Consider the following 27277-nt stretch of genomic DNA (forward strand, 5'->3'; position numbering starts at 1 on the left):
CAGCATCTACCCCTATACTACTTAAGAGCTGGCAAATGTCCGAAGGGAGAAGACCAGAATGCTGAGTGTCAGGTTACCTCCATGAAGTTCTTCCTCCACATTTTTGGCATTTCAGGTCCTGGCTGCCAAGGCAGCTCTTGAATGTCTTAGAACAGATGAAATATCTTACCAGCTTTTCTCCTCTTCTTGGCAGGGATGTTGATTTCCTAAAAGTTGCCCAGTTTTGGCCAGAAGTGGGGATTTAAAGTTTTTGGTTGTGTTTTCCTGCATTATTTGTATTTATTTTAGAATCTGAGTTTGGCAAGTAGCAAAATAGATTCGATTCCTATATTTTTCTATAATCTAAAATCAATTGACCAGCTTTTACATTGTCTTTTGAAAGTTTGAAATAATTTATTAATAGAATCATTTGGACATAGCAGTCTCTCTCCCTTCATAGTTGTTCTTTGGCAACTTTTTCTAATTTCTGATTATTAGTTTAGTCCGATTTTCTCCCACCTCATAATTTTGATAACATAATTTTTTGGGGGTGTTTTAATGCCATCATTAATTTCTTCTGTTATTTGCCAAGTTTATTTGTTGTGGAGAATATATAATATTTTAAGATCTCTTTGTGCTTATAGCTTCTTTTTCATAATGTTTTTAAGTTTTGTATTTCTCCCTCTCTGGGTTTGTTTTTTTTTAATCAGTCCTTTTACAGAAGTGATTTTTTTTTAAATTTTTAAATTCAGTCTACTGTTTTTATTTTTTATTTCTCTTAATTATTTAGTGCTTTAAAATTAGTCCTTTTATCCTGCTTGGAATGGGAAGATTTTTTGGGGTTTCTTTTTAGCTTTTTGTACTTTGTGCTTTACATGTTTTTCTTTTTAACTTTAAAAAAAATTTTTTTCATATAAGGCTATTTTTCCCCCTGAGCTCAGCTTTGGCTGAATCCTGTAAGTTTTGGTATGTATTGGAGTTATTGCTATTTTTTTATAGGTAGCCGATAGTTTGAGCTACCTTCCTTAGCCAAGAGTTAGTTATTGTAATGTTTTGATACTTTATTTTTTTGCTAAGATTAATAATTTACCTAATCTTTTACCTGTTGATTTTGTTTTTCATTGTTTTCTAGACAGACTAAATAGGGGGTTAATTTCTGGGTTTTGGTATTTATTATTTCTGGTGGACTTGTTAAATTTTTTTTGGTAAATATTCCAGGCACACTTGAAAAGAGCAAGGTTTGCGTTTGTTATTGTGAAAAGTTATGACTACTATAGGCAAGTCACCAACTGTTTTACGCATTTTCAGTAAGTTTTTTAGGTTTTCAACAATTTAAAAAACGATTAATTGCCCTAAATAAGATGCTGCTAGGAACTCAGTAGTGTTGTGTTATTTCTTTTTAAATCATAAAATAAGACTACCAGAGGAAATTTGGAAACTAAAAGTATAAATAATAAAAAACACAAGAATCACCCATAATCATCCCCACTCTTAACATTTTGGTCCAGTTTTTTTTAGCTCTATTTTGCTATATATATTTTATTTAGGTACAGTTAGAACCACAGTTTATATCCAGTTTATAGCTTAAGACTTAACCTTATACTTTGACTATATTTCTATCCTGAATGTTCTTGATGGTAAAATTCAACCATGTGCAAAGAGAATGTAAAATTAGCACCCTCTATGACTTTTCTCTTTTTGACGGATTCAGTTATATCAAGGTGAGCTAACTTGGTATTCATGCCCAAACTGGGTCCCTTTGAGATCTCAGGGTAGACCAGGGGGTAAGAAGAATGAGAGACAAGGACAGCTCAGGGACAGGGATCAACTCTTAAGCTGCAGGTAGAGATAAGAATGAGATTGGTGGTGGTGGTGGTGGTTGTGGTGTTGGGCCAGATGGTGGCTGAGGGGTGCTGGTAATAATGCATTGGGATGTTTTTTAGTTGTTTTATTTATTCTTTCCAAGAATTCTTCAGAAACATTTCTTATTAACTGTGTCTTCTATTTGTGCAAACCAAGGCTCTGAGGGTTGAGTGAATAGCTCTAGATTACCCACCTGAGGTTTTTTTCTTCTTTCCAAAGAATGTGATTCATGTTTCCCCCGTAATTTACATTTTTAAAATACTTTGAATTCTGGAATACACGTGCAGAACGTGCAGGTTTGTTACATAGGTGTACACATGCCATGGTGGTTTGCTGCATCCCTCAACCTGTCATCTACATTAGGTAATTGTTCTAATGCTATCCCTCCCCTAGTCCTCCACCCACTACAAGTCCCAGTGTTTGATGTTCCCCTCCCTGTGTCCAAGTGTTCTCATTGTTCAGCTCCCACTTACGAGTGAGTGAGTGGTTTTCTGTTCCTGTGTCAGTTTGCTGAGAATGATGGTTTCCAGCTTCATCCATGTCCCTGTAAAGGTCGTGAACTCATCCTTTTTATGGCTGGATAGTATTCCGTGGTGTCTCTGTGTTACACTTTCTTTGTGCAGTCTATCACTGACAGGTGTTTGAGTTGGTTCCAAGTCTTTGGTATTGTGAATAGTGCTGCAATAAACATACGTGTGAATGTCTCTTTACAGCAGAATGATTTATATTCCTTTTGGTTTATACCCAGTAATGGGATTGCTGAATCAAATGGTATTTCTGGTTCTAGATCCTTGAGGAATCACCACACTGTCTTCCACAATGGTTGAACTAATTTACACTCCTACCAACAGTGTAAAAGCATTCCTGTTTGTCCACATCCTCTCCAGCATCTGTTGTTTCCTTACTTTTAAATGATTGCCATTCTAACTGGCATGAGATGGTATCTCATTGCACCACCTGAGTTTTAAAAGGCAGACTGAGGTTACAGAACTAGGCCTCTGGCTCCTAAGCCTGTACCTTTTTCTCTTATTATTATTATTATTTTTTAATCTTCCCAGAATTACCTGTGAGTGTGAACTGGCTTCATCGTTGAACTGGTGTTTTCTGTGTGTAACGTGCTGGTCACTAGGGTGGAGGCTGAAGTCACAGAGTTCACTGTGCCCTGGTTTTGAAGAGCTCATGGTTTAGTGGAGAAAATGAGCAAATATAGAATGGATTCAAGAATCCTGCCTGAGAATTCAGAAAAGGTTTTGTGATACTGATGTCTAATTAGTCTTCATATGTGAGTAGGGGCTTCCAGGTGGGCAGAGGTAGAAAGGGTTCCAATCAGAAGGACCAGAGGAAGCCATAAATAGGTGTGTACAGGAAGCGGAGATGAGACTCGGCAGGGTGTACGTGGCTGCAAGGCAAAGAAACTAGGGCATCTACTCAGTGGTTCTAGAGTGGTCTGTAAGGGTAGCTTTTGGTTGTGGCTGTGACTCTTTGGTCTGGCATGTGCTTCTCTGGCCTCAGAAGTTGGGAGGGGGACAAAGCCCAATCCTGATGCTAGAAGGGACACTCCAGGGTGCAAACTGCCACCCCATTCCCACCAGCGACTACCCACCGCCACTACTACTATTCATAAGTATCAGTATCGACAATCTGCAGCATTTATTAAGCATGTAAAAGTCCAGGCCTTGTGCCTAGCCCTTTGCATGCGACATCTTAAATCCATTCCCCAGCCCTATGAAGTATAGGTATTGTTTCCTCCTTTTAATAATGAGAAATCTGAGGCTTGGAGAGGTTGAATATATACCCCAGACCTAACTGCTAAGAAACTGCCAGGCTGGGGTTTTAACTCTTCAGATGCTAGACGCTGAGATCCTCATTATGGGCTGGTTCATAAAAATAAGGAACATGGATGGGTGATGGGCCTTTCCCTAATTTTCTTGAAGTATGTGGCTTTCTATCTTCTGTTTTATTTTGTTTTGCTGCTTTTCTTTTGAGTACAGAGAGATATTTCTATGCCATAAGAAAACTGACAGCACACAGGTGATGATAAACGGCAGTCAACCCTCAGCTCTGGGGACACGACAGGGAGTAGTGGGGATTGTGGCAAACCCAGGAGAGGTCGTGGCTATTGAAATCATGCCAGTTGTCACCATATTGGAATACGGTTCCAGAGCTGCTGATATGCAGTTCTATTATTTTTTTTTTGTAAAGAGAAGCCGGGAGTCTGGACTTTAAGGGAAGTCTACAAAGTATATTAAAGTCTGCTCAGTTTTTTAAGCAACCCTCAGCCAACAATAATGGGTTGTGATGAAAGCATAGTGTCCTAGCGAGTGTATGTTGTGCCATATTGCCAGAGAACCTCCTGCAGCACTACTGGTGTCCCTCCCCCTGCCTCACACCCTCACACCTACCGAGGGGCCTTCTAAGCTACCTGGTGGGACTCTTTCCTGGCATGTCTGGTTGTTAAGGGCAGATCCTGCCTGGGCTGTCTGAGCCAGGAACTATTCCCAGTCTGTCTTGGGCACTTGGCTTCCTTTGCCCCACATTCTTGGGGTTACTTTTCCTGTCTTCAGCACTGATTTAGAACAGTCAGAAGATTCCAGAACACTTGAGTGGATGCAAGGAAAATTGCTTAGAATTCACACTTTAGAAATCTGGCTGTAAGAAGAGAACAAGAGGTCACTGCTGGAGTCGGTGCCAAATGGAACATTTCGAGCTTGTCTAAAGTAAAGAAGCCTTTTTCTTCCCACAGCACAATTCACTCCTGAATTCATAGCATTTGGGATTAAAAAGTCAAATCTCCCCGGGTCAGCAGGATTGGATAATTTGATGTCAATTTATTATGCTGTCAGCCTGTGCTTCTGCTCAGACAGAGGTGGATTTTAGTCCCCCGTCATTTGCGGATTGTCATGGGGATGGGGAGTAATAGCCCCTATTTTCACACGGGTACAGCCCAGTATTCTGTGCAGGATACCTGTTGTAACCCAGAGGAGAAGGAAGGTGTCGGGTCCGGAGCTAGTGTTCTGAGATTTGTTTCCTTTCCAGTCAGTCTTTACATTCCAAGGGCATGTGTGGGGATAATACGAAGACAAGTGCGAGCACTGCCTTGTGCCTGCAGCAGGTTTGCTGATTGATGGTTGGAGGGGGTATCCTGATAGTCACAGGGCTGTGTAGTCAGGAGGTGGCCACGTGTTACTTGTTCTGGGTGAACCAGTGGTGTCATTGGTACGCCCTGCCCTTCCCTGTCTTCTGCGGCAGGAGGGACAACATAAATGGAAGGTGGCTGGAGAAACCCTTCCAAGCTGCCCCGGTCATGGGTAGGATTGAATTGACTTCAAATTTCTCCGCATCACAGAGCAATGCTACCGGTGTGGTATTTTGCTACCAAAACCCAAATCTAGGGCAGAAATCAGCCCTTGCTACAGATTGATAACTTGTACACTGTCATCTCTTTGTGAAAATAGTAATAACAACAGTAATTACAACAGCTGACATTTAGTCACTGCGTTCCTACAGTATGCAGCCAGCACCTGAAGTGTTTTAATCCTCACGCCAACTCCATGAAGGTGGTACTGTTTTTATTTTCCTTTTAGGGATGAGGAATTGAAGTCACAGAAAGGTCTGGTGGCTTTCTCAAGGCCACACAGCTAGCACATGTTGGGCTGGGATTATGTACTCCGGACATTCTTGATTCCAGTCCACTGGACTGCTTGTTGCCGTGGGTATTTGAGTATTTATGGGTTTCTTTTACCCTGCTCCTGGTTGCAGGGTTACTGGCTGTCATAGGGAGTGGTGACTGGCTTTTCCAGATGTTCAGGTGACACTTTGGTGAGGTTGGCTGGTGTCATGGACAGAACACTGGATTTGGAGTTAGAAGGTCTCAGTTAAAAACCCTCAGACTCCTGCATTCTAGCTGTTGGAACCTTGAGCAGGTTGCTTGAACCTCTCACCTTGACTGCTTTGTTGAACTGGCAGCGTGCTAGCAACACCTGCAGATGAGAGTGTTGTGAACGCTCTTCCTAGGTGGAGGGCCTCTAGCGCCATGGTTTCATCATCCTGTATCTGCCACTCATCCTGTAGGTCAGGGGTTTGGCTCCTTTGTGGCCTCATAGAGACTCCTAGGTTTCTGTTTGCAGAGGCATCCCAGGCATAGGGGAGACAGGTGGCTCAGTGGCACTGGATCCTACTGCTAGGCTTGTAAAGCTTACTGCAGAAGGGCTGTGGGTGGGTATGGAAGACTGTCCCCTTCCTTCTCCTGAGGGACGTGCTGCCACCTGTCACAGAGATAACGTTACTGTTCTGTTCTGTCAGCTGGAAGAGAGGTTGACCACAAAGCCTCTCTGCTGTGTTAACCCATGCCATTAAAATCTTAGTTTAGTGGAGACCCCTACATGGCCTTTGATTGTAGGTCTTGCAGAACTGGAATAATACCTATCACTTAGGCAAGTTGCTTAGCCTCCTAGAGCCTCAGTTTCTTCACCTGTTTATTGAGGGTAATGACATTTTCTTGTAGGGTTGTTGGGAGGATTAAATAAAATGATGGAAATAAAGTACCTTCTACAGGGTGCTCCTACATGCTGATTTCTTTTTTCCCCATTTTGGTCATTACTTTGTTGCTTTCTCAGGCCAGGAATTCTGAACAGGGCTTCCTGCAGAAAGGATATCTTCATGGTGTCAATGTGAAGCTGGTGTTAAAGGAGGCAGCATGTGAAGGGGAAGGGAATCTCTGACTGCTTTCCAGAGCTGTGCTGTGGTTAATAGGGTTGCTCAGAGAATGGGGAGGTGAAAATATAGTCAAAGAGGAGCAGGCCTAGGGTGCAGGATGTCATCAGTACACATGTGCTAGCCACACCCAGAGTTTGTTCCCCAGGGCTCCCACCTTTTATGTTTCTCTGGACTTAGAATCACACTGATTTGGTCTGAATATTCTGCTGCTTCTGTGTAGATTTGATGAGTTGCTCTAACTTCTCTGTGCCTCAGTTTCTTTATTTTCCAAACAGGAATACCTAATTCCTGGGGGGTTGAACGTATTAAATGAGTGAATAAATGAGTGAGTGAGCGTCAGGCATCTGTATGACACACTCCAGTAGGGAGGTTCCCTTTTCCCTTTGGAGAAGCAGCAGAAGAGACAGGAGGAATAGTACAGCCCCACCACCACCGCAGCCAATAACTCTGATTTCTGTACCACTTAACTGGGGGCCAAGCCTGTGTTCAGGCATTTTATCAACACCATTTCTTCTGGTCACCAGGATGTTACTTTCGGTTCTTACTTAGCTTCATACTTAATTGATTGTGAAGGGATTAAATAAAAAAATACTAAAACAATTTGAATATAATATGTATCATAGAAAATCTTGCTGTACTGAAATGAAACAGGCAAACAAACAAACAAACAAACAAACAAAACCAGAAAATAATCTTGGTTGGATTAAGATGACAACAAAGATTTAACATGGAGCTCACAATGTCTGGGGTTTCTGGGGACTAATGCCAATCCCTTTTCACTGAGACGTAAGTGAGACCTGTGGCTACACGAGGTTTAAGAAACATCTCTCCTTTTCGAGATGGAGTCTTGCTTTGTTGTCCAGGCTGGAGTGCAGTGATGCGATTTTGGCTCACTGCAGCCTCCGCCATCTAGGTTCACGTAATTCTCCTGCCTCAGCCTCCCGAGTAGCTGGGATTATGATTATAGGCATGCACCACCACGCCTAGCTAAGTTTTTGTATTTTTAGTAGAGACAGGGGTTTCACCCTTTTGGCCAGGCTGGTCTCGAACTCCTGACCTCGTGATCCACCCACCTCAGCCTCCCAAAGTGCTGGGATTATAGGCGTGAGTCATCGTGCCTCGCCTCTCCTGACCCATTCTAAATCTTCTTATCTTGTCCTCACGTTTACACCGTTCCTCTTAATGTTCTTTATCCCATATACTCCAGACCACGTTGAGGTGCTGCTGTGTCTGTTGGAGCTGATGAATCAGTGCAGACAGCTGTTGGGCTTTTTGCCTGTGGTTCCTTGAGACTCAGACTTCAAATAAAGACTTTCACACTTTGTGACTTCTTTTGAATTCTCTCTATTTTATGAAACGAAGAGGTTTTAAGAACTTAGGAAGATGACACATTCTGGTTTGAGGGCTGCCTCACAATGTCTATGCTTACTATTTAGGTTTTTACTTCTGGGAGCAGAAGTATTGGGTTTTGCTGTTTGTTTCCTGTTTTGTTGAGGGCTTGACATGGAAGCTGAGGGTTTGCCTACCATGAAGTTGATGTTCAATACATGAAAGTGGAAACAAAAATGATTCCTAAAGTAAGGTTTTGTGATTTAGACCATCAGTCAGTCCGTCTGTCGGTCCATCCATCCATCCATCTACCCATCCATCCACCCACCTACCCACCTACCCATCTCCCATCTTACCCGTCCATGCATTTATTCATCCGTGAACTCATCTACTCGTTGATCCACCCATTCATCTACCCATCCACATACCTGTACTTCATCCAGTGATCCATCCATCCATCCATTCTCCATTTATCCTCCACCCGTCTACCCACTCGCCCATTCATATATCCACTTATTCATCCACTCACCCACCCAGTCTTTAATCCATGCATCTGTCTGTTCATCAGTGCATCCATGTACCCATCCATCCATCCATCCATCCATCCATCCATCTATCCATCCACTTACCCACTCACTTAAATATATACCCTTTCACCCATCAATACATCTGTTTATCCATGCACTCACCTACCCATTCATCCACCCATTCATCTACCCATCTATGATCTGTCCATTCTCCATCCATCCTCTACCCATCTACCCTCTCACCTGTTTATATATCCACTAATTCATCTCCTAAGCCACCCACTGTTTCATTCATCCATCTGTTCATTCGTTCATCCATCCATCCATCCTTCACCCATATACCCACTCACCCATTTATATATGCTCTCATTCATCTGCTAAGCCACCCACGCTTGCATTCATCCATCTGTCCATTCGTCAGACCGTCTGTCTGTCCGTCCGTCCATTTGTCCATCTGTCCGTCCGTCCATTCATCCATCCACCCACCCATTAATTCTGTTGAGTGAATGTTCTAGAACCTGTTTAATCAATCCATATTGTTGGACATTAGGTACTATTAAAGTTTTTGCTATTGATATTGATGCTTCTTTAGTGACCTCTTAGTGGTTAAGAGGTTGGGCTAGGTAGGCACACTGCCTGGGTTTGAATTCTAACTCCATCCCATATTGTGTGACCTTGGATGATTCTTGATCTCTCTATACCTCAGTTTTTTCATCTGTAAAAGTAGAGATTACATCAGGATCTTTATCTTATACATAATCCATTTGAAGCATAGAACTGTGTTAAAATTCACAATCCATTTGAAGCATAGAACTGTGCATAATAAGTGCACATGGTTCCCATAACATGTGGTGATGTTGAAACCTTGCACATAGTTCTGGTTATTTCCTTAGGCTGTTTTCTGAAAGTGGAATTACTAACCAAAAGATATTTCAAAGGTTTTTCATGGGCGTCGCCAATTTGCCCTTCAGGAATGTTGTAAATTAGTCCAGCATTCACAGCTCTCCAAGATGAGAATGCCCATTTTACCTGAACATCTTCCAGTGCTGGGCAGTAATTTAATTTTTGCCAAGTTTATGAAACTTGTTAATTCGTTTTATCTTTCAATACTTTTATGAATGGTGATTTTAAATATCTTTTATTTGTTTACTGGTCATTTCATGTTTCCCCCCACAAACTTGTTGTTCCTGACCTTTTCTATTAATATGTTTGACTGTTTCTTAGAGAATATAATTCTTTTCAATATTAAAAATAACCACTTACGCTGCAAATATTTTCCCCATAATGTTTTTTAATAACTAGATTAAATTATTTGATATATTAAAATTTAAAATATATAATAAAAGCTTTTACATTTTTCTGTAAGTTTAGAAAGACCTTGTCTATCTCTAAATCACAAGTGTGTGTGCATTTTTTTTAACATGTACTTTTTCAATTAAACTGGATTCATGTTGGTTAATGATGTAAGGTAGGCAATTTATAATTTTCCTTTAGTCAACCAGTTATCCAAATTCCACTTTTTTGAATCTAGAATCTAAAGTGCCATTTTATCATACATAAAAATTTATATACACACATATTGTGCAGTACATGTAATATATATATAGGTATGTTTCTGGGCTTTTTATGCAATTCAGTTTTTTGTCTGTGCTTTGTTACTACCTTATTGTAGATTTATTTTTTAATAATTGGCAGTACAAGTCTTGAATTCTTTTTTTGTTTGTTTCAGACATTTCTGGGCTATTCCTGTTTGTTATTTACTTAAAATAAACTTGTCAAGTTTACAAAATCCAGATGGAGTTTTGATTGAAATTGCTTTAAGTTGAAAAAATTAACATGTTTATAGTAATGAAACTTCCCATCCACAAATATAGAAGTATATTTGGTGAAATCTTTTTTTTTTTTTTAATATATCACAGTTTTGTGGATTTCTTCATTTAATCCTGCACATTTCTTGTTAAATATATTTGTAGGCATTTTCTATTTTTGTTGCCTTTATAAATATAATTTTTTTTCTACTATTTTTTCTCACTGGTTATTGCTGATTGTTGATTAGATCTTTATTTGATAACTACACATCTTTCTGAATTTTTAAATTCATTCTAAAGTTTTTCAATTCATTTTCTTGGGCTGCGATAATATATGATTATGTATGCAAATCATATTTTAAAGATTATTTTGTGTAGATTACTTCTCATTTTTGTTTCCTGCCTTATTGCATTGGCTAGAAGTGCTAAACTGATATTTTAAAAAAGAGGGTTTTGGATGTCAAGCTTGAATTTTTAATGGTGAAATTTTATGTACTACAGAACTTGGATAGGTGGGTGGTCATAGTTGTACTTTTGGATTAGCCTTCTAAATGCTTCTCAAATACATATGTCTGTTCATATGTCTGGCTGTTTCTATAATCACTTCACAACCTCCACCACCGTAGAAGTGAAAATAAAGAATGAGAATATATCCCTGTAGGATCGTGGGCTATGTGATAGAAGTTGTAGTGGGGAACACAGTGGCAGATTTCAGCCACCCTGGTTTTTGATCCATCTTCCTGGATGTGCTCGTTCCACAGACTGCCCAGGTTCAACAAGGAACACTGAACCAACAAACTTGTCATTGAGGTTGTTAGTCCTGCTTAATTTAGTCAGCCTCTTTTTCTGAGTGACAGACCTGTAAGTAGCTCTTCTGCCTTCTGTAATTTCTCTGTGCACCTGTCCCCTTCTCTGGCACCCACCACCCCAACAGCCACATGGGAAAGACTCTAGGAAAGGCAGTGACCTTGCTCCCAGGTCGTTTCATCCTGGACTTCAACATACATGACTCAGCTTTGTGCTCCACAGGTTTGAGCTGCTGTGTTGGGATAGCCGAGTCCAGCATTTCAGGTAATTGGGCTGTAATTGGCCTGCGTGTGGACAGCAGGTCCCCAGTGTTCGGCTTCTGTCGCTGGGGAGTTTCCCGGAATGGCAGGGAGTGAGTCGGTGACCTCTCTGTCTGTCTGAGAGCAGAGCTCCTATGACTCACTCTGGCTCCCACCTCCCACATCCCACCCCCAAGCTCTAAGCTGCTGCTTTTTGTTCCATGGGCTGGTGTGGGCGATGGTGTGGATGGCAGAGCAGGATAATGCCAGCACACTCCTGGGAGGCAGTGCCAGGGTGTCTCTGGTGTACTAGGTGCTGTCCTGGGACTGCGGGTACCCAGCTGCTCTGTGGGTCTGCCCTGCTGGGGGTTAGCTCCTGATCTCTCGTCCTATGACACCTTCTACAAATTTCTTCATCCTTCTCACTGATGTTTCTTTAGCTCTTGCATCTCCCCATTCTTTTCTTTTTTAGATTGTGATAAAATGCATATAACATAAAATTTACTGTCTTAATCTTTCTTTCTTTTTTTTTAGTTAGAGTTTTACTCTTGTCACCCAGGCTGGAATGCAGTGATGCAATCTCGGCTCACTGCAATGTCTGCCTCCCGGGTCAAGTGACTGTCCTGCCTCAACCTTGTTAGCTGGGATTACAGGCACCCGCCACCACGACTGGCTAGTTTTTGTACTTTTAGTAGAGACAAGGTTTCGCCATGTTGGCCAGGCTGGTCTCAAACTTCTGACCTCCGATGATCCACCCGCCTTGGCCTCCTAAGTGCTGGGATTATAGGTGTGAGGTGAGCCACTGCACCCGGCCTTGATCATTTTTAAGTGTACATGTCAGAGGTATAAAGTACATTCACATTGATTTGCAGCCATCACCACTGTCTCTCCAGAGAACTCTTTTCTTCTTGCAAAACTGAATCTCTGTCCTCATTAAACACTAATTCCACATTCTCCCCTACCCACCAGTCCATGTCAACCACCATTCTACTTTCTGTCTCTATGAAATAGAGTGCTCTAGGGACCTCAGATAAGTGGAAGTATACAGTGTTTGTGTGTGTGACTGGCTTATTTCATTCAGCGTAATGTCCTCAAGGTTCATCCATATTGTAGTGTATGTCAGAATTTACTTCTTTTTAAAGGCCGACTATACTCCATTCTGTGTGTCCACCACGTTTTGTTTATCTATTCATCCATCAATGCAAAAGTGGGCTGCTTCCACCTTTCGGCTATTGTGAAATACTCCTCTGATTTATTATAGCTGATGATAGTAGTAGTCAAAGCACGTAGCGCTTTTTACAAAGTTGTTCCTATAAATTTTCACGAGAATTAGAAATTTGCCGCCGTCATCATCATTCCTCATTTTATAGATGAGGAAACTGAAGCTTGGCAAAATTAAATTTGCCCAAAGTTACCTTTAAAAAATAGCTTTACTGAGATACATTCATGTACTGTATGACTCACTGGTTTAAAGTGTACAAGTCAGTGATTTTTAGTGTTTTTACAGAGTTTCGCAACATCACCACAGTTAGTTTTAGCACATTTTTATTACCTGAAAAAGAAACGCTATACCCTGTAGCGGTCACCCCCAAATCCCTGCCCTGGCAACCACAAATTTACTTTCTATTCCCGTAGATTTACTTGTTCTGGACTTTGATATGAATAGACTTGCACAATGTATAGCCTTTTGTGTCTGGCTTTTTTCACTTAGCATAGTATTTTTTAGTTCTCCAAGTTGTAGCATGTAGCATCAGTACTCTTTTCATTTCCTAAAATTCTTTTTTTTTTTTTTTTTTTTTTTAAATAGAGATGAGGTCTCATTGTGTTGCTCAGTCTTGTCTTGAACTCCTGGACTGAAGTGCTTCGGCCTCCCAAAGTGCTGGGGTTACAGGTGTGAGCCACTGTGCCCAGCCTTATTTTCTGAGATTAGTTTTTGAACTCAGACATCTGAGTCCAGAGTCCCATTGTTCAGCCACATTGCTGTCCAATGTTCTCCTTTAAACATTACATACAAGTTCATGTTTGATATCTTCCCAGCTTCCCCTGACATCAAGAGACTGGGGTTCTGCTTTGTACCTCTCTTGCTCACTGTCATGTGGCACATAAGGGCTTCATAAATTAAAAATTAGTAACTTGAAAATATGTGCTTAGTCTGTCGAATGCTGTGTGTTGGACAGTGTTGCAAACTAAATGCATGCAAGGAGTCGCTCGTGTTAGTATTCTGTGCATGATGGTTATGTGTCATGTTTTGCCATTAGAAATGAGAACAGACATATGAGAAAATGTTCATTAAAGGGCTCTGAAACAGTGTGAATTATAAACGTATTGACGGCGGGGATGTGTCACCATTTGCAATTAGATTCGGGAGCTGATGAACAGCTCATGAGATGGAGATTTGCACACAGTGGGTGGCCCTGGGCCTGTGGCCAGCTGTGACAGGTAGGGTTCCACAGTCTCAAGGTCACTGACCTATGTCATAAAAGACTATTTACCGAGGACAAACTAGGAAAGGAGACCCTTAGTCCAGAGGACACAGCCACCTGGGGTGAGGAATAATTACCTGCTTGAGGCCCCTGAGCTACCAAGTACAGACCCAAGTCTGTGATTCCAAAGTCCCTGCCTTGCCCTGCTCTCTCTAGCCTTGGGTGTGGACAAGCTGTATTGGAGGCTAGTCAGGGACCAAAACGTTCTCTGAAAGTAGGAGCTGACTGTAGCTCTCAGACTGCAGGTTTCTTTTAGAGAGGCTATGCAAATGGAAGGGGTGGTCTGAAAAGCGGTGTCATGGCTTCAGAGTACTCTAGAGAATCCGGTGATTATTGCTGTGTGGTCCCTGTGAAAAAAATGTGTATGCACAAAAATTCCCACTGCTCTTCTAGACTAGACACCAGAGCTGTAGTTGGAGACTGAGGGCCATGTCCTGGGGGTCTGGGCTGCCTCTGAGAATTCCCTTCCTTCCTTGCAGCCAGGTCACTGGAGCCTTATAATATCAAACATGGGGATGGTCATAATCACTCACACTCAGAGGGCCCATACTGTGCTAGGGACGTAACTGTTTGCATGGATTGGCTTATTAATTTTTGACAATGTGGTGGGTATTATTAACCTGATTTTACAGATGAGGAGACTGATGCATAGAGAAGGGGAAATCTTGCAAAACTCTATACGGCTGTCACTCAGACTGTACTTTATTTTTCTCAGAAAAGAATTTAAATAATATATATAAAGACTTACTGTAATACGGAGTAGAGACAATATAAATGTTCTTTATGGCCGACTGGGAATACGGTAGCTTGGGTATCATCTCTATGCTTGGGTACCATGTTTCTTGCTTTGGTAGTTCATCTCCCCATTGTTGGTAGACAGAGGTAAGCAAGAGGCACGGCTGGAAGAAACAAAGTGTCAAGGAAGAAGATTAGGTTGGGAGATAAATACGGCCTTTTGTGATGATTTGACGCAGTGCACCTTCATGGAATTGATGAAGGAAACAGATGAGGAAGCTCAGTGCCCAGGGATCTCTGGGAAGCCTTGAACTGAGGGGCATCAACAGCATCATTGTAGCCTGGGAGGAACAAGGATTGTCCATCACTGGACCACATCATGGTGGCAGGTCCATTATGACTTCTAAGGTTTAAATTGAAGACACCGTAGCACCAGGTCACAAAATTGGGAACCACTTCTTGAGGGAATGTGGGATAGCATGTGGCAGTGGTTCATTCAACACCTCCGTTTCCTAGAATACATTATAACTTCCTAAGACCTACCTTAAGCAGGTAGGTCTGTGCTGTGAGGGCCCAATACGTGTCTTTTTTTTTTTTTTTTTTTTTTTTTTTTGAGACGGAGTTTTGCTCTTGTTGCCCAGGCTGGAGTGCAATGGCACGATCTCGGCTCACCGCAACCTCCGCCTCCTGGGTTCAAGCAATTCTCCTGCCTCAGCCTCCTGAGTAGCTGGGATTACAGGCACGCGCCATCATGCCCAGCTAATTTTTTGTATTTTTAGTAGAGACGGGGTTTCACCATGTTGACCGGGATGGTCTCGATCTCCTGACCTTGTGATCCACCCGCCTTAACCTCCCAAAGTGCTGGGATTACAGGTGTGAGCCACCGCGCCCGGCCAGATCTGTCTTAAGTGTATCAGCCTCATGCCTATGGAAACTGTTCCTCAAAAACTTCATGGCACAGACACAAAGATGATGATGACCCCAAAGTCCTGCTCCCTGTAGCCTGGCTACCGTGGTTCTAAATTGAAACCTCCTTGCCTTCCCCCTGCCCGCAACCAGGAATATGCAACAAGACTTACATACTGGCCAAATAAAGTGTCAGGGTAACTCTACTGTGATATGGAGCTTTGCACAATGGGATTTCCTAATACAGTCCATAAGAAGATAACTGTTGTCAAATGCCCACCCAGGTGGCTAAGTGAAGTGTGGGCTCTTGGTATTATTAAATTCATTGACTGTAACTTTTCATGGACTTGCTAATCTGTTCCCTTAATTCCTAGCAATGATTACTTAGCAAAGTCAGTTTTCCATTCAGAACAATTTCTGAGAGACCTTGTACGTCTTGCTGTCAGGAACAGACTTAATCCTACTGGGGAGGCATTGCAGAGTTTTAAGAGGGGAATAAGACAATACAATTTATATTTTAGAAAGCTCAGCCTGGCTTCTGAGTGGAGATGGGAAGGAGGAAGGAGATGGAAGGCAGAAAATTAGTGGGGAGCCATTGCAGTAGTTCTGGTTAAAGGCAATCACTGAGTATGTGATCTGTTAGAAGAGCTTCTAACATCTTGACAGTTGTATCACTGCATTACTTTATTTTCAGAGCACCTAAGGGCAGTTTCCTTTGTGGTGACAACTGCTTTACTTGAGTTTATTGAGAAAGCACTTGAAAAAAGGCACATCCAAGGTACTTCATTTCGTCTTGCTCAGATAGGCATTTCTCCATCTTGGCATAGTGGTGATGTCCCCAGGGTAATGGGACTTAAAAACTGCAGCTTCCTCCTCCTATGTATGAAGAGAGGACACAGATGTCTCCAAGGAAGCTACCATAAACCTGTCCAGGGGACCCTGAAGAATGTCCAGAATTTTCAACGTTTTTGGAATGTTGGAATAGGACAATGCCATTGCAAAGCCGAAATGGCATTATGAAAGTATTCACAGTACTTCTACAAGACATAGAAAATGATTTCCACCTCATTCCATCCCTGCCCACTCCCTAACCTGCTGCAATGATGGCCCCTTTGAGATTCTTGGGTAACTTGAAATGCGCACAGCAGAGATTCTGCAGTAGTACTTAAGAGCTTTTTTTGACCACTGATTTTGTGAATCCAGCTTCTTTGTCTCCTCCTAACTCTGTACTTCTCCGAGGGAACTACCTCAGCCTCTCCCAGAAGAGACATCAGTTGTTTAGGGTTATGGGGTAGAAGCGGCTGTAGGAAGAATGTTATCAGGAGAGACAGGCTACGTTGGCTTGTTACTATAATCGTCACCCTTTTCTGTAGATCTTTGAGTCTGTTTTGGTCAGTATCTTTATCACATCTTTTGACACACTACGTAGATCATGATACTTCACAACATAATTCAAAATAATATAAAGGGTGTGTGTGTGTGTGTGTGTGTGTGTGTGTGTATCTGTGTGTGTGTGTGTTTCATTCATCATCATTCCCAACTTGACCCTTTTTAGAGAGGGTTATAACCAATCCAAAGAAAATATGCAGACCTTAAGAGAGGTTAGTGTTGTTTTTGATAACCAATGGAATAAAAGGAAGTTCTTATACCACTGTCTGCCAATTCAGTCATCTTCAGATCTCACCTAATGCCCAGATTCTTAGGCTTCCTTCTAAATGTTTTTATACGTTCATCTACTTAGTTATTTCAGGTATTTTAAAATTGTATTCATTCTTGGGTAGGTAAAACTTGTTCATGGTACAAAATTCAAAAGGAGCAAAGGAGTAAATAGGGAAAGTAGTTTCCTTCAGACATCTCCCAGTCATGATCGGAGTAAGCTACCAGTTTCATGAACTTCTTTCCAAAGATATTCCATGCATATTCAAGCTTATATGTTTACAGAGAAACTTTTTTGTTTGTTTGGGACACTTGTGTTTTTTTGTATTGTAACCTATGGTGATTAGAAGGCCCTTGCCAAGATGATGATTAAAAGGGCCTCCAAACTTGATTGTAACTTTTCATGCAAGAGACGTACCATATTTTGCTGAACCTAAGATACCGTCAATAAGAGGCCCCACTAAGACAGAAAACTATGCAGCCGATTAAACTATGATACTCCCTCAGTTGTAGAATGTATCCTGATTTCAGAGATATCAAAATGTGAAAAAGTGCTTTCAGCATCAGCAAAATGTGGTACTTGATGCTCTCATTATTCAGTGCCATTACACACTGTCATCATTATGGATTTTGTCAATAAAAATGATGACTCTCATAATTTGCATTATGCCTATTTAATTCTGGAGAGAAAAGTGGCTGTGAATACAGAGCCTTGTACTATTCTTGGCCAAAAAATTTCTGTCCTGTTCCAATCTGGGCTGACTTTCCTCAAGGTCTAGTGCTTTTTTGTCACCCTGGATTCCCTTCGCCTTCAGGTTGGGGGTCCTCTACCTTTTTTTTTTTTTTTTTTTTTAACTGTGCTGCGTCTCTTATGTGTTGGGTTCGATGTATGCCCTTTGTTGATTTATACTCTTGTTATGGTGGAACACATCTTCAAGTAGATTCTTGAGAAAGTTAGATGGAAAGTAAATTTTTTTGAGATTTTGCATTTCTGAAAAGTCTTCATTCTGTTCTCCTATCTGATTGGTGATTTGGCTCAGTATAGAATTCTAGGTTGAGAATCATTTTTGTTAAGATTTTAAAATATTACTTCTAGTGTTGAGTGTTCCTATTGAGAAATCTGAAGCCATTTTGATTCCTGGTTCTTTGGTTGTAAAACCTTATTTTCCTCTCCAGAAGATTCCAGAATCTTATCTTTGAAACCCCATTCTGAATTTTTTTAGGGATGTATGCTGGGTTAGGCCTATTTTTGCTCATTGTGGCCTCTATGAATCTGGAAATACATACTGCTTGTTGTGTAAATTTTCTAGAATTATTTTATTGTATTCCTCCTTTTTAGTTTTTCTGTTCTCATTTTCTTGAACTTCTGTTATTCAGATGTTGGATTCCTTGGTCCTCTAAATTTCTTATATTTCCTCTCCTGTATTCCTTCTGATTGTGTTATTTTATGTTTCAGAAGAGTTCCTTAACTTCATCTTCTAACCCTTAGGCTTTTGCTCTGATGTTTTTAGTTTTCAATAACTTTATTTTTTGGTTCTGTGCATACTCCTTTTTTATTTCATTCTGTTCTTATTTTGCATATCAATTATCTTCTCTTGTCTCTTGGAGGATACTTATTTAATAGCTTTATTGAGGTATAATTGATGTATAATAATTTGTACATATTTAAAGTGTAATATTTAATAAGCTTCGACATATTTTTACCTGTGAAATTGTCACCTCTGTCAGTCTAATAAACATATCTATCATTTCCAGATGTTTTCTCTTGCCTCCTTGTAATGTGTCTACTCTTTCTACTGCTTCCCACCTCATTCCACTGATCTGTTTTCTGCCAGTGCAGATTAGTTTGCATTTTCACGATTTTATATAAATGGAATTAAACAATGTGTACTTCCTTTTGTCTGGCTCATCCATGTTCTTGTATGTATCAGTAATTCATTCTTTTTTATTTCTAGCTAATAGCTCATTGCATAGATACACCACAGTGTATTTATCCCTCACTTATTGCTGGGTATGTGCCTTATTTTCACTTTTTGGTGATTACAAATAAAGCTGCAATGAACATTCATGCACAAGTCTTTGTAAGGATGTATGTTTGTAAGGATGTATGTTTTTTGCGTAAATGTGTAAGTGTGGGATGAGGGTATCGTATAGTAGGTACATGTTTAAGTTGGTGAGAAACTGCCAAACTATTTTCCAAAGTGGTTGTACCATTCTACATTCCCACTAGCAACAGATGAGAGTTCCAGTTTCCCCACATTTAACACTTAGTTTGGTAAGTATTATTAATTTTGTCCATTTTTATAGGTGTATAGTGGTAACTCATTGTGGTTTTAATTTGCATTTCTTTAATATCTACTAATGTTCAGAACTTTTTTATGTGCTTATTTGCCATCTGTATACCTTCTTCGGTGGAATATTTGCTCAAATCTTTTGCTCATTTAAAAAACTGAGTTGTTTTCTTAGGGAGTTTTATGAGCTGTTTACTTTGGATAAAAGTCTTTATCAGATACATATTTTTTTCCTCAGTCAGTGACTTGTACTTTTTTTAATGGCTTTTTTTTTTTTTCCCTTTATGGATGGTGCTTTTGGTGTCCCAGCTAAGAAACCTTCACCTGAGCCAGGGTCCCAAGGATTTTCTTCTAGAAGTCTTAGAATTTTAGTTTTTTTTTTGTAAATCTGTGATCCATTTTGAGTTAATTTCTGAATATGGTATGAGGAATGGACTGGAGTTTGTTGTTGTTTCATATGGATATCCAGTTGTTCCATTACCATTTGTTGAGAGGACTGTACTTTCTGTACTCAACTGCTCTTGCTTCTTTGTCAAAATCAGTTGTCAATATATGTGTGGGTCTAATTCTAGACTCTTTATTTCATTGGTCTATTTGTTTATTTCTACCCAAGTATCACACTGTTTTGATTACCTTAAAATGGTCTTGAAGTCAGGTTTTGTTGTTGTTGTTTTAGATTCCTTTCATTTCTATACGAATTTTAGAATCAGCTTATCAATTTTTACAAAAAAACTTGCTGGAATTTTGATTGGAATTGTGTTAATTCCACAGACTGGTTTGGAGAATTGAAGTCATAAAAATATTCTTGTGACCTGAGAACATGATCTTTTTATTTATATAGGTCTTCAGAATTTTTTCTGAAAAATGTTTCATAGTTTTCAATGTGTAAGTCTTGCATATTTTTTATCAGATTGAACCTTATTTCATATGTTTCAATGAATTTTTTTTAAATTTCAATTTCTGATTATTGCTATCATATAGAAATATGATTGATTTTTGTATACTAACTTTCTGTCATGCAGCCCTACTAAACCTACATATTCTAGTAGCTTTTTTAAAGGACTTGACCCAGTTATCTCCATAGACAAACATATCTTCTGAGAATAAAATCAATTTTGCTTCTAGTTTCCAACTTGGATGCCATTTATTTCTTTTTCTTGCCTGATTGCCCTGCATAGAACCTCAGTAAATACTGAATAGAAGTGATAAGAAAGACATCCTTGTGTCATTCTTGATTTATCTTTCACCATTAAATGTGAGTGATGCTGGCACAGAATTTTTTTGGAGTTGCATTTCATCAAGTTGAGGAAATTCCCTTCAGTTACTAGTTTGCTGAAATTAAAAAAATCAAGAAGGGATGTTGGGACTTCATCAGGCTTTTTTTTTTTTTTTTTTTTGTATCTGTTTAGTTGGTTATATGATTTTCCTTCTTTATTTTGTTAATATGGCAGATTACACTGATTTTTTTTAATGTTAAACCAGCCTTGCATTCTGGAGATAAATTCCGCTTGGTCAGCATGTACATTCTGGATGTACATTTCTTTTTTTTAATATTGTTAAACTTGATTATATTTGTTAAACTTGTTTGTAGAACTTTTGCGTTTATTTGTATGATAGACATTTGTAGTTTGTATTCTTAAAATATCTTGAGTTTTTGGTGGCAATATAATGTTGCTGTCATAGAATGAATTGGGAACTATTATTATGTTCTCTTCTGTTTTCTAGAAGAGTTTGTGTCGATTATTTTTTTCTTGTTGTTAATGGTATAATTCACCAGTGAGGTTTTTCTTGTGGAAATATTTTTAAAATACAAATTCAATTTCTTTAATAAATTAGGGCTGTTCAGGTTACTTAGGGTCTTGAGTGAGCCCTGTCTTTGTGTCACTCTAGAAATTTATTCATTTTATATAAGTTGTCAGATTTATTGGCCAATAGCATAATTTCCCCTCGTTCTTCTTTTAATATTTTGAAAATGTATAGTAACGTTACTTCCCTTGTTCTCGATACTAACTGGCATCTCTCTTTTTTTCCCTGTTGATTTTTCTAATTGAAGCAGCTTTTGGTTTCATTGATTTTTTAAAATCGTGTAATGTTTTGCATTTTATTAATTTGTCTTCTGATCCTCATTATTTCTTTTCTTCTGCCTCATTGGGTTTATTTTTCTCCTTAAAAAAAAAATTTCTTAAGGTAGAATCTGAGGTAATTGATTTGAGACCTTACTTCTTTACTAATATAGGTTTTACTAACATCCCACAAATTTGATACATAGTGTTTTCATTTTACTTTTGCTTAAAATACTTGCGGATTTCCTTCTGAAGTATATTGCTTTATTTCCAAATATTTAGGGATTTTCGGAGATCTTTCTGTCATAAATTTCTAATTTAATTGTGTTTTGGTCTGAGAAATACTTTGTATGACATCAGTCCTCTTAACTGTATTGAGACTTATTCTGTGGTTTAGACCAGGGGTCCCCAACCCTGGGCTGTGGACTGGTACTCGTCCGTGGCCTGTTAGGACCTGGGCCACACAGCAGGAGGTGCATGGCAGGCACATGGTCATTACCACCTGAGCTCTGCCTCCTGTCAGATCAGAGGCAGCGTTAGACTCTCATAGGATTGCAAACACTATTGTGAACTGCACATGCAAGGGATCTAGGTTGTGTACTCCTTATGAGAATTCAACTAATGCCTGATGATCTGAGGTGAAACAGTTTCATCCTGAAGCCTTCCCCCCGCCACCCCACCTCCCATTGGCCCCAGTCTGTGGAATAATTGTCTTCCATGAAACTGGTCCCTGATGCCAAAAAATGCTGGGGGTCAGTAGTCTAGGCTATGGGCGATATTGACAAATATTATGTATGGACTTAAAAAAGTCCATTCTGTTCTACTTGTGTAGAGTACACTGTAAGCGTCAGCTAGGTCAGTTTGGTTAACAGTAGTGTTCAGATTTTTCTGTATCTTGATTTTTTTCATATGTACTTATTTTTCTGGGTACATGTTCCATTATTTTTTGAGAAAGTTATATTTAAGCCTTTTACAATAATTGTGGATCCATCTCCTACTTCTGTCAGTTTTTGCTTTTTGGATTCTGAAGCTCTATTATTAGGTGCATAAATGTTAAATTTATGTCCTCTTGATGCATTGGGCTTTTTATTATTCTACAATGACCTTTTAGAAGTTATTTTTGTGAGATAGCAGATTCTTGGTTAAGAGTGTTTTCTTTTAGCACATTGAATATGTTGCCCTACTGCCTTCTGGCCTCCACTGTTTTTGTTAATAAGTCAGCTATTAATATTTTTGTAATTCCCCTGTATGTGATGAGTTGTTTTCTCTGCTGCTTAAAAGATTGTCCCTTTATCTTGGGCTTTCAGCTTTTGACTATGATGTTTCTGGTTGTGGACATCTTTGCATTTGTTTCACTTGGAGTTTATTGAGATTTTTGAATGCGTAAATTAGTGTTTCTTGCCAAAGATGTATTCAGCCATTATTTAATATTTACTCTTTACTTTTTTTCCCTCTCTCTCCTCCTTCTTGTGCTTCCATTATGCAATATTGATGTGCTTAGTGTTGTCCCACATTTCTCTAAGGCTCAGTTCATTAAAAATTGTGTTTTTTTTTTCCCTCAGTTCTTCAGATGTATGTAATCTTTACTGACTTACCTTCAAGTTCATTGATTCTTTCTTCTACCAACTCAAATCATTTGAATCTATTGTTAAGCCCTGATAGGATTTTTTTTCATTTTGGTGATTGTACTTTTCAACTCCTAGGTATCCATTTGTTTTTTAAATTTTCCTCTCTTTATTGATATTTTCTATTTGATGTATCATAGTCATCATACTTTCCTTTAATTCTTTAAACAGTTTTCCTTAAGTTCTTTGAACATACTGATAGCAGCTGTTTTGAAGTCTTTGCTAAGTTCAACATCTGGGTTCCCTCAAAGACAATTTATATTGCTTGGTTTTCACCCCTGTGTATTGATCATACCTTCATTTTCTTCTCATGTGTCTCAATTTTTGGTTGAAAACTGGGCATTTTAGATAATATATTGTAGCAAGCCTGGATACTGATTTGCTCCCTCAACCCTAGCCAGAGATTGTTGTTGTTTTTGTTTGGTCATTTATTTATTTGTTTAATAACTAGGTTGAATGAATTCAGTAGTCTTCTTTTCCCTGCAATGTGCAGTTTCTGATGTACCTGCTCAGCATTTTCCCCTTGTTATTCTTTAGTCTGGTTTCCTAGGTATTCCCCCTGTGTCAACATAAGCCACTTATTGGTCAAATTTTGTGCTTATGCCCCTTTATCTAGTTAGATTTTCGTGCTTTCTCATTAGATTGTTGTTTGTCTTGGAGACTAGGGTCATTGTGGTTTATTGTTCAGTCAGTTGATGAGAAATTGTTCTCCAGCCCATCGAACTGATATGGTCTCTACTCTTTGCTGATGGATTCTGGTTGGGGAATACTTTCAGGTTTGCTCTGAGCAGTCCTGATTGTGTCCAACCTAAGGCATATGCCCAGGCTTCTGGCTTCTTGGGGATAAGAATGATCATAGGAGAGCCTTCCTTGATGGTCTCTTTCCTTGTTCTCTCTGTTAAGCTTATGACTGCCACTTCATCTGTTCACTTGTTTCATGGAGCTACCAGTTCTCTCTTAACTGGTTAGCCACCAACATCTCCTTTGTTTTCAGCAGTGTCCTTGAGTATGATCTTACCTGTGTCCTGTTCTAAATAAACTTGATTTCCTAAGGCATAGCTCTAGGCTTGCCAGTTTTTATGGCCTCTTCCCTTTGGGCAGAACTTCTACACCACTATACTGAGGCTGGAGTTGGGAGCAGAAGCACGCAGTACCAGAAGTGGCACTTCCACTCTAGGCATATGCACTGGGGAAAGGATGGTAGTACTCTAATGTTCTCAGCTTGCCCTCAGTGCATGTAACCTCTACTCTATAGGCATTTTGGGTTGGGGGATGATTGAAGCCCCAGTATTCTGTTCCCCTATGAAGCTTACAGTAGACCCCTTGTCCTACAAATGGAAGCTGGGCTGGAGAAAGGAATCCCTAGTCTCTCACCTGTGCCCATGCATCTATAACATGGAGCTGCAGAGGGAGAGGATGAGGGGCTCTGGTGGTTTTGCCTCCCTCCTGTAGTGGAACTAGAGCCCTAAACTGGGACCTAAGGGAAGAGGTAATTCCTTTGTCTTGACTATACTGCCTGTAGTAGTTATTCTTGCTGTTACTGAGATGCAGATTCATAGTAGGTATGGTTTAGTAGATAGATATTGTAGATCCTATTTAGTAGTTTTTTTTAGTAGTAAGTAGATATTGTCATTTTTTTAAAAGTGGTAGGTATTAATAGATTTTTTTTTTTTTCTTTTTGAGATGGTCTTGCTCTGTTGCCCAGACTGGAATGTAGTGGCACAGTCACGGCTCACTGCAGCCTCCACCTTCTGGGCTCAAGCAATCATCCAACCTTAGCCTCCTGGGTAGTTAGGACTATAGGCACATGACATCATACCCAACTAATTTTTAAATTTTTTATAGAGACAGCATCTGTTTATGTGCCCGGGTTGGTCTCAAACTCCTGGGCTCAAGTGATTCTTCTGCCTCAGCCTCCCAAAGCATTAAGACTATAGGCATAAGCCCATGGGCCACCATGTTTGGCTGTTTGTTGTTGTTGTTGTTGTTGTTGTTGCTCTTGATACTTCCTTCCTTTATGGCACTGCAGGATGCTCCAGGCTCATTTTGTATATTTCATGTTTCAACCTTAGAGTCAAACAATTTTGTAAGAAACCCTTGCTCCTTTTATTGGAGATTGGTATTAGAACCAAGATCTGAATGCTATATATTATTAATCTTTTTCTTTGTGTTTAGGCTAACAAATAGTTGCATTTTAATGGGGAAAGATGCCTTAGCTGGTCTTTTGTTCAGTAAAGACATATTGAATGTCAAACTTTGTACTTGGGAGTTTTCAGTTACTTAAAACTTGATTTAAATAGAACTTCAGTTTTAAAATACATAGCAATTAGAAATTCCTTCATAATTCAATGTTATTTTAGTAAAATGTTATAGTAAATTGGAGTTGGATTATACAGTTATTGTTTGTTGTGCTAAAATCAGTCTCTTTGTTTTATGAAGTCTTTCATTTCATTGCTGGTTTTAAAAACAAATGCTTCTTATCGGGAGAAAACCTATGGATGAATGTTGATTTGAGTTACAAAATGTTCCTCAAATCCCTTTGCAACATATATGTGGAAAGTTTCAGACATACACAAAAATAGAAAGAATCTTATGCTGAACTCCCATGAACCCATCATCCTGCTTCAACCATTTGAACTCATGAGCAATCTTACTTCATCAAACCTGACATTATTTTCTGGATTAGCAAATTATTTTTGAACTTAAAATAGATGTCACTGCTTTTTTGTGACTCAGACATACATAATGAAGAAAGCTTAAATAAATTCTAAGGAACAATTAACAGTTGGCCTTTTTAAGAGCAGGTGAGTGACTAATTGTCACCCCACTTCAGAAGATTAAAGCTTCATGCCCCAATGTCTTAGAAGCTGTGGGTTGATTGGCACCAAGAGTGTTTGTAACAAATGATAATTTGAAAAAAATGGGGATTCCCTCATCTGGGTCGTAGAATTCGGATTCTACTCTTCTTGATTAGCAGGGAGCGTGCTTGTCGCTGAAGTGCGTTGCTCACACTGCGATTGGCTGGCTTTCAGGAGCAAAATATGCCAAGTGTATGTTCCATTCATTCTGGGTTAGGATTCTTCAGGTCAGTGGAACAGACTTTCTTGTGAACTGATGGAATTTCTGCATGTATCTTAGGCCCCAGCAACTGAGAACATTAATGGCATAGTTATTGGATATGAAAGTAAGAATTTGAAATGTGTGGACTGAGATTCATAGACTGTAGGATGAGATTTGTAGACTCAGTTATTCAGTGAATGTTTCCTGAGCGCTTACTGTGGGCCAAGTGCTATGCTGGATACCTTGCAGTGAATAGGACAGACATAGAGCCAGCTGTTTGGGGCTTGCCGTCTAAGGGTAGAAGTAGATCATCACCATAAATCCCACAGATCGCTAATTACTGTTGTGGTAAGTGTTGTAAGGGAATAGAAAAGAATGCTCAAATATAAGGGTCTCCAATTTTATCTAAGATGTGAGGGATGTCACGGAAGATGCTCCAAGGAAGTGACATTAAACTAGGACTGAAGGATTGAATAGATGTTGGTGAGGCAAAGTGTGTGTGTGTGTGTGTGTGTGTGTGTGTGTGTGTCGTGTGTGTGTGTTGTGCAGGTGTATGGGAATTGGGAATGTTCCAGTGAAAGAGGCCAGGGCCCCCCAAGGCTCTATAGTGGGAAAGAACTGAACATGTCCTCAGAACCAATAGAAGGTGGCTCAGCTGAAGTGCAGTCCAGGAGTGGGGCAAGCAGGTAATATCTAGACGATGCTTAACTCTGTGGGCTGTGCTCAGAAGCCTGGATTTCATTCCCAGGTCAGTGGGAAACTATCAAGGGTTTGAGGATAGGGCCTTACAGAGTTGGCTTTGCAGTTTAAAAGATTGCCCTGGCCATGCTATGAAGAGCACGTTGGCCATGGGTCAAGACTTTAGACAAGAAGACCATGTGGGAAGCTGCCACAAAGGTGTGGATGGGAGGTTTGGTGACTTGGTGTTGCAGAGAAGTGAGTGGATTTGAGATGTAATTCACAGAGGGGTAGTGTCGTGGCTCTTGACTGTGAGCCATGGAAAGAAATCTATGTTGTATCATGGGCCTAGTACATAAATGCATGCGTGTATATGTATGTGAAACAAAGCTTTCGTAAAACAATACTACAGGCCAGGTGCACTGATAGAGTTCATGCGAGGTCATGAAGTGCCACATGTGTGTCATGTGTGTTATGTGCTTGAGGTGGGTGGACAGGGTTATGGGACTTCA

General features: G+C 39.9%; 1 protein-coding gene across 1 annotated transcript in view; it reads left to right on the forward strand.

Moving 5' to 3' along the window:
- The window catches only part of CDYL2 (chromodomain Y like 2), a 213639-nt gene that overhangs the window by 57202 nt on the left and 129160 nt on the right, over positions 1-27277 (forward strand). The gene's annotated exons all lie outside the window — the stretch shown is intronic.

This window comes from Saimiri boliviensis, chromosome 1 (genome assembly GCF_048565385.1).
Source record: "Saimiri boliviensis isolate mSaiBol1 chromosome 1, mSaiBol1.pri, whole genome shotgun sequence".
Lineage (NCBI taxonomy): Eukaryota > Metazoa > Chordata > Mammalia > Primates > Cebidae > Saimiri > Saimiri boliviensis.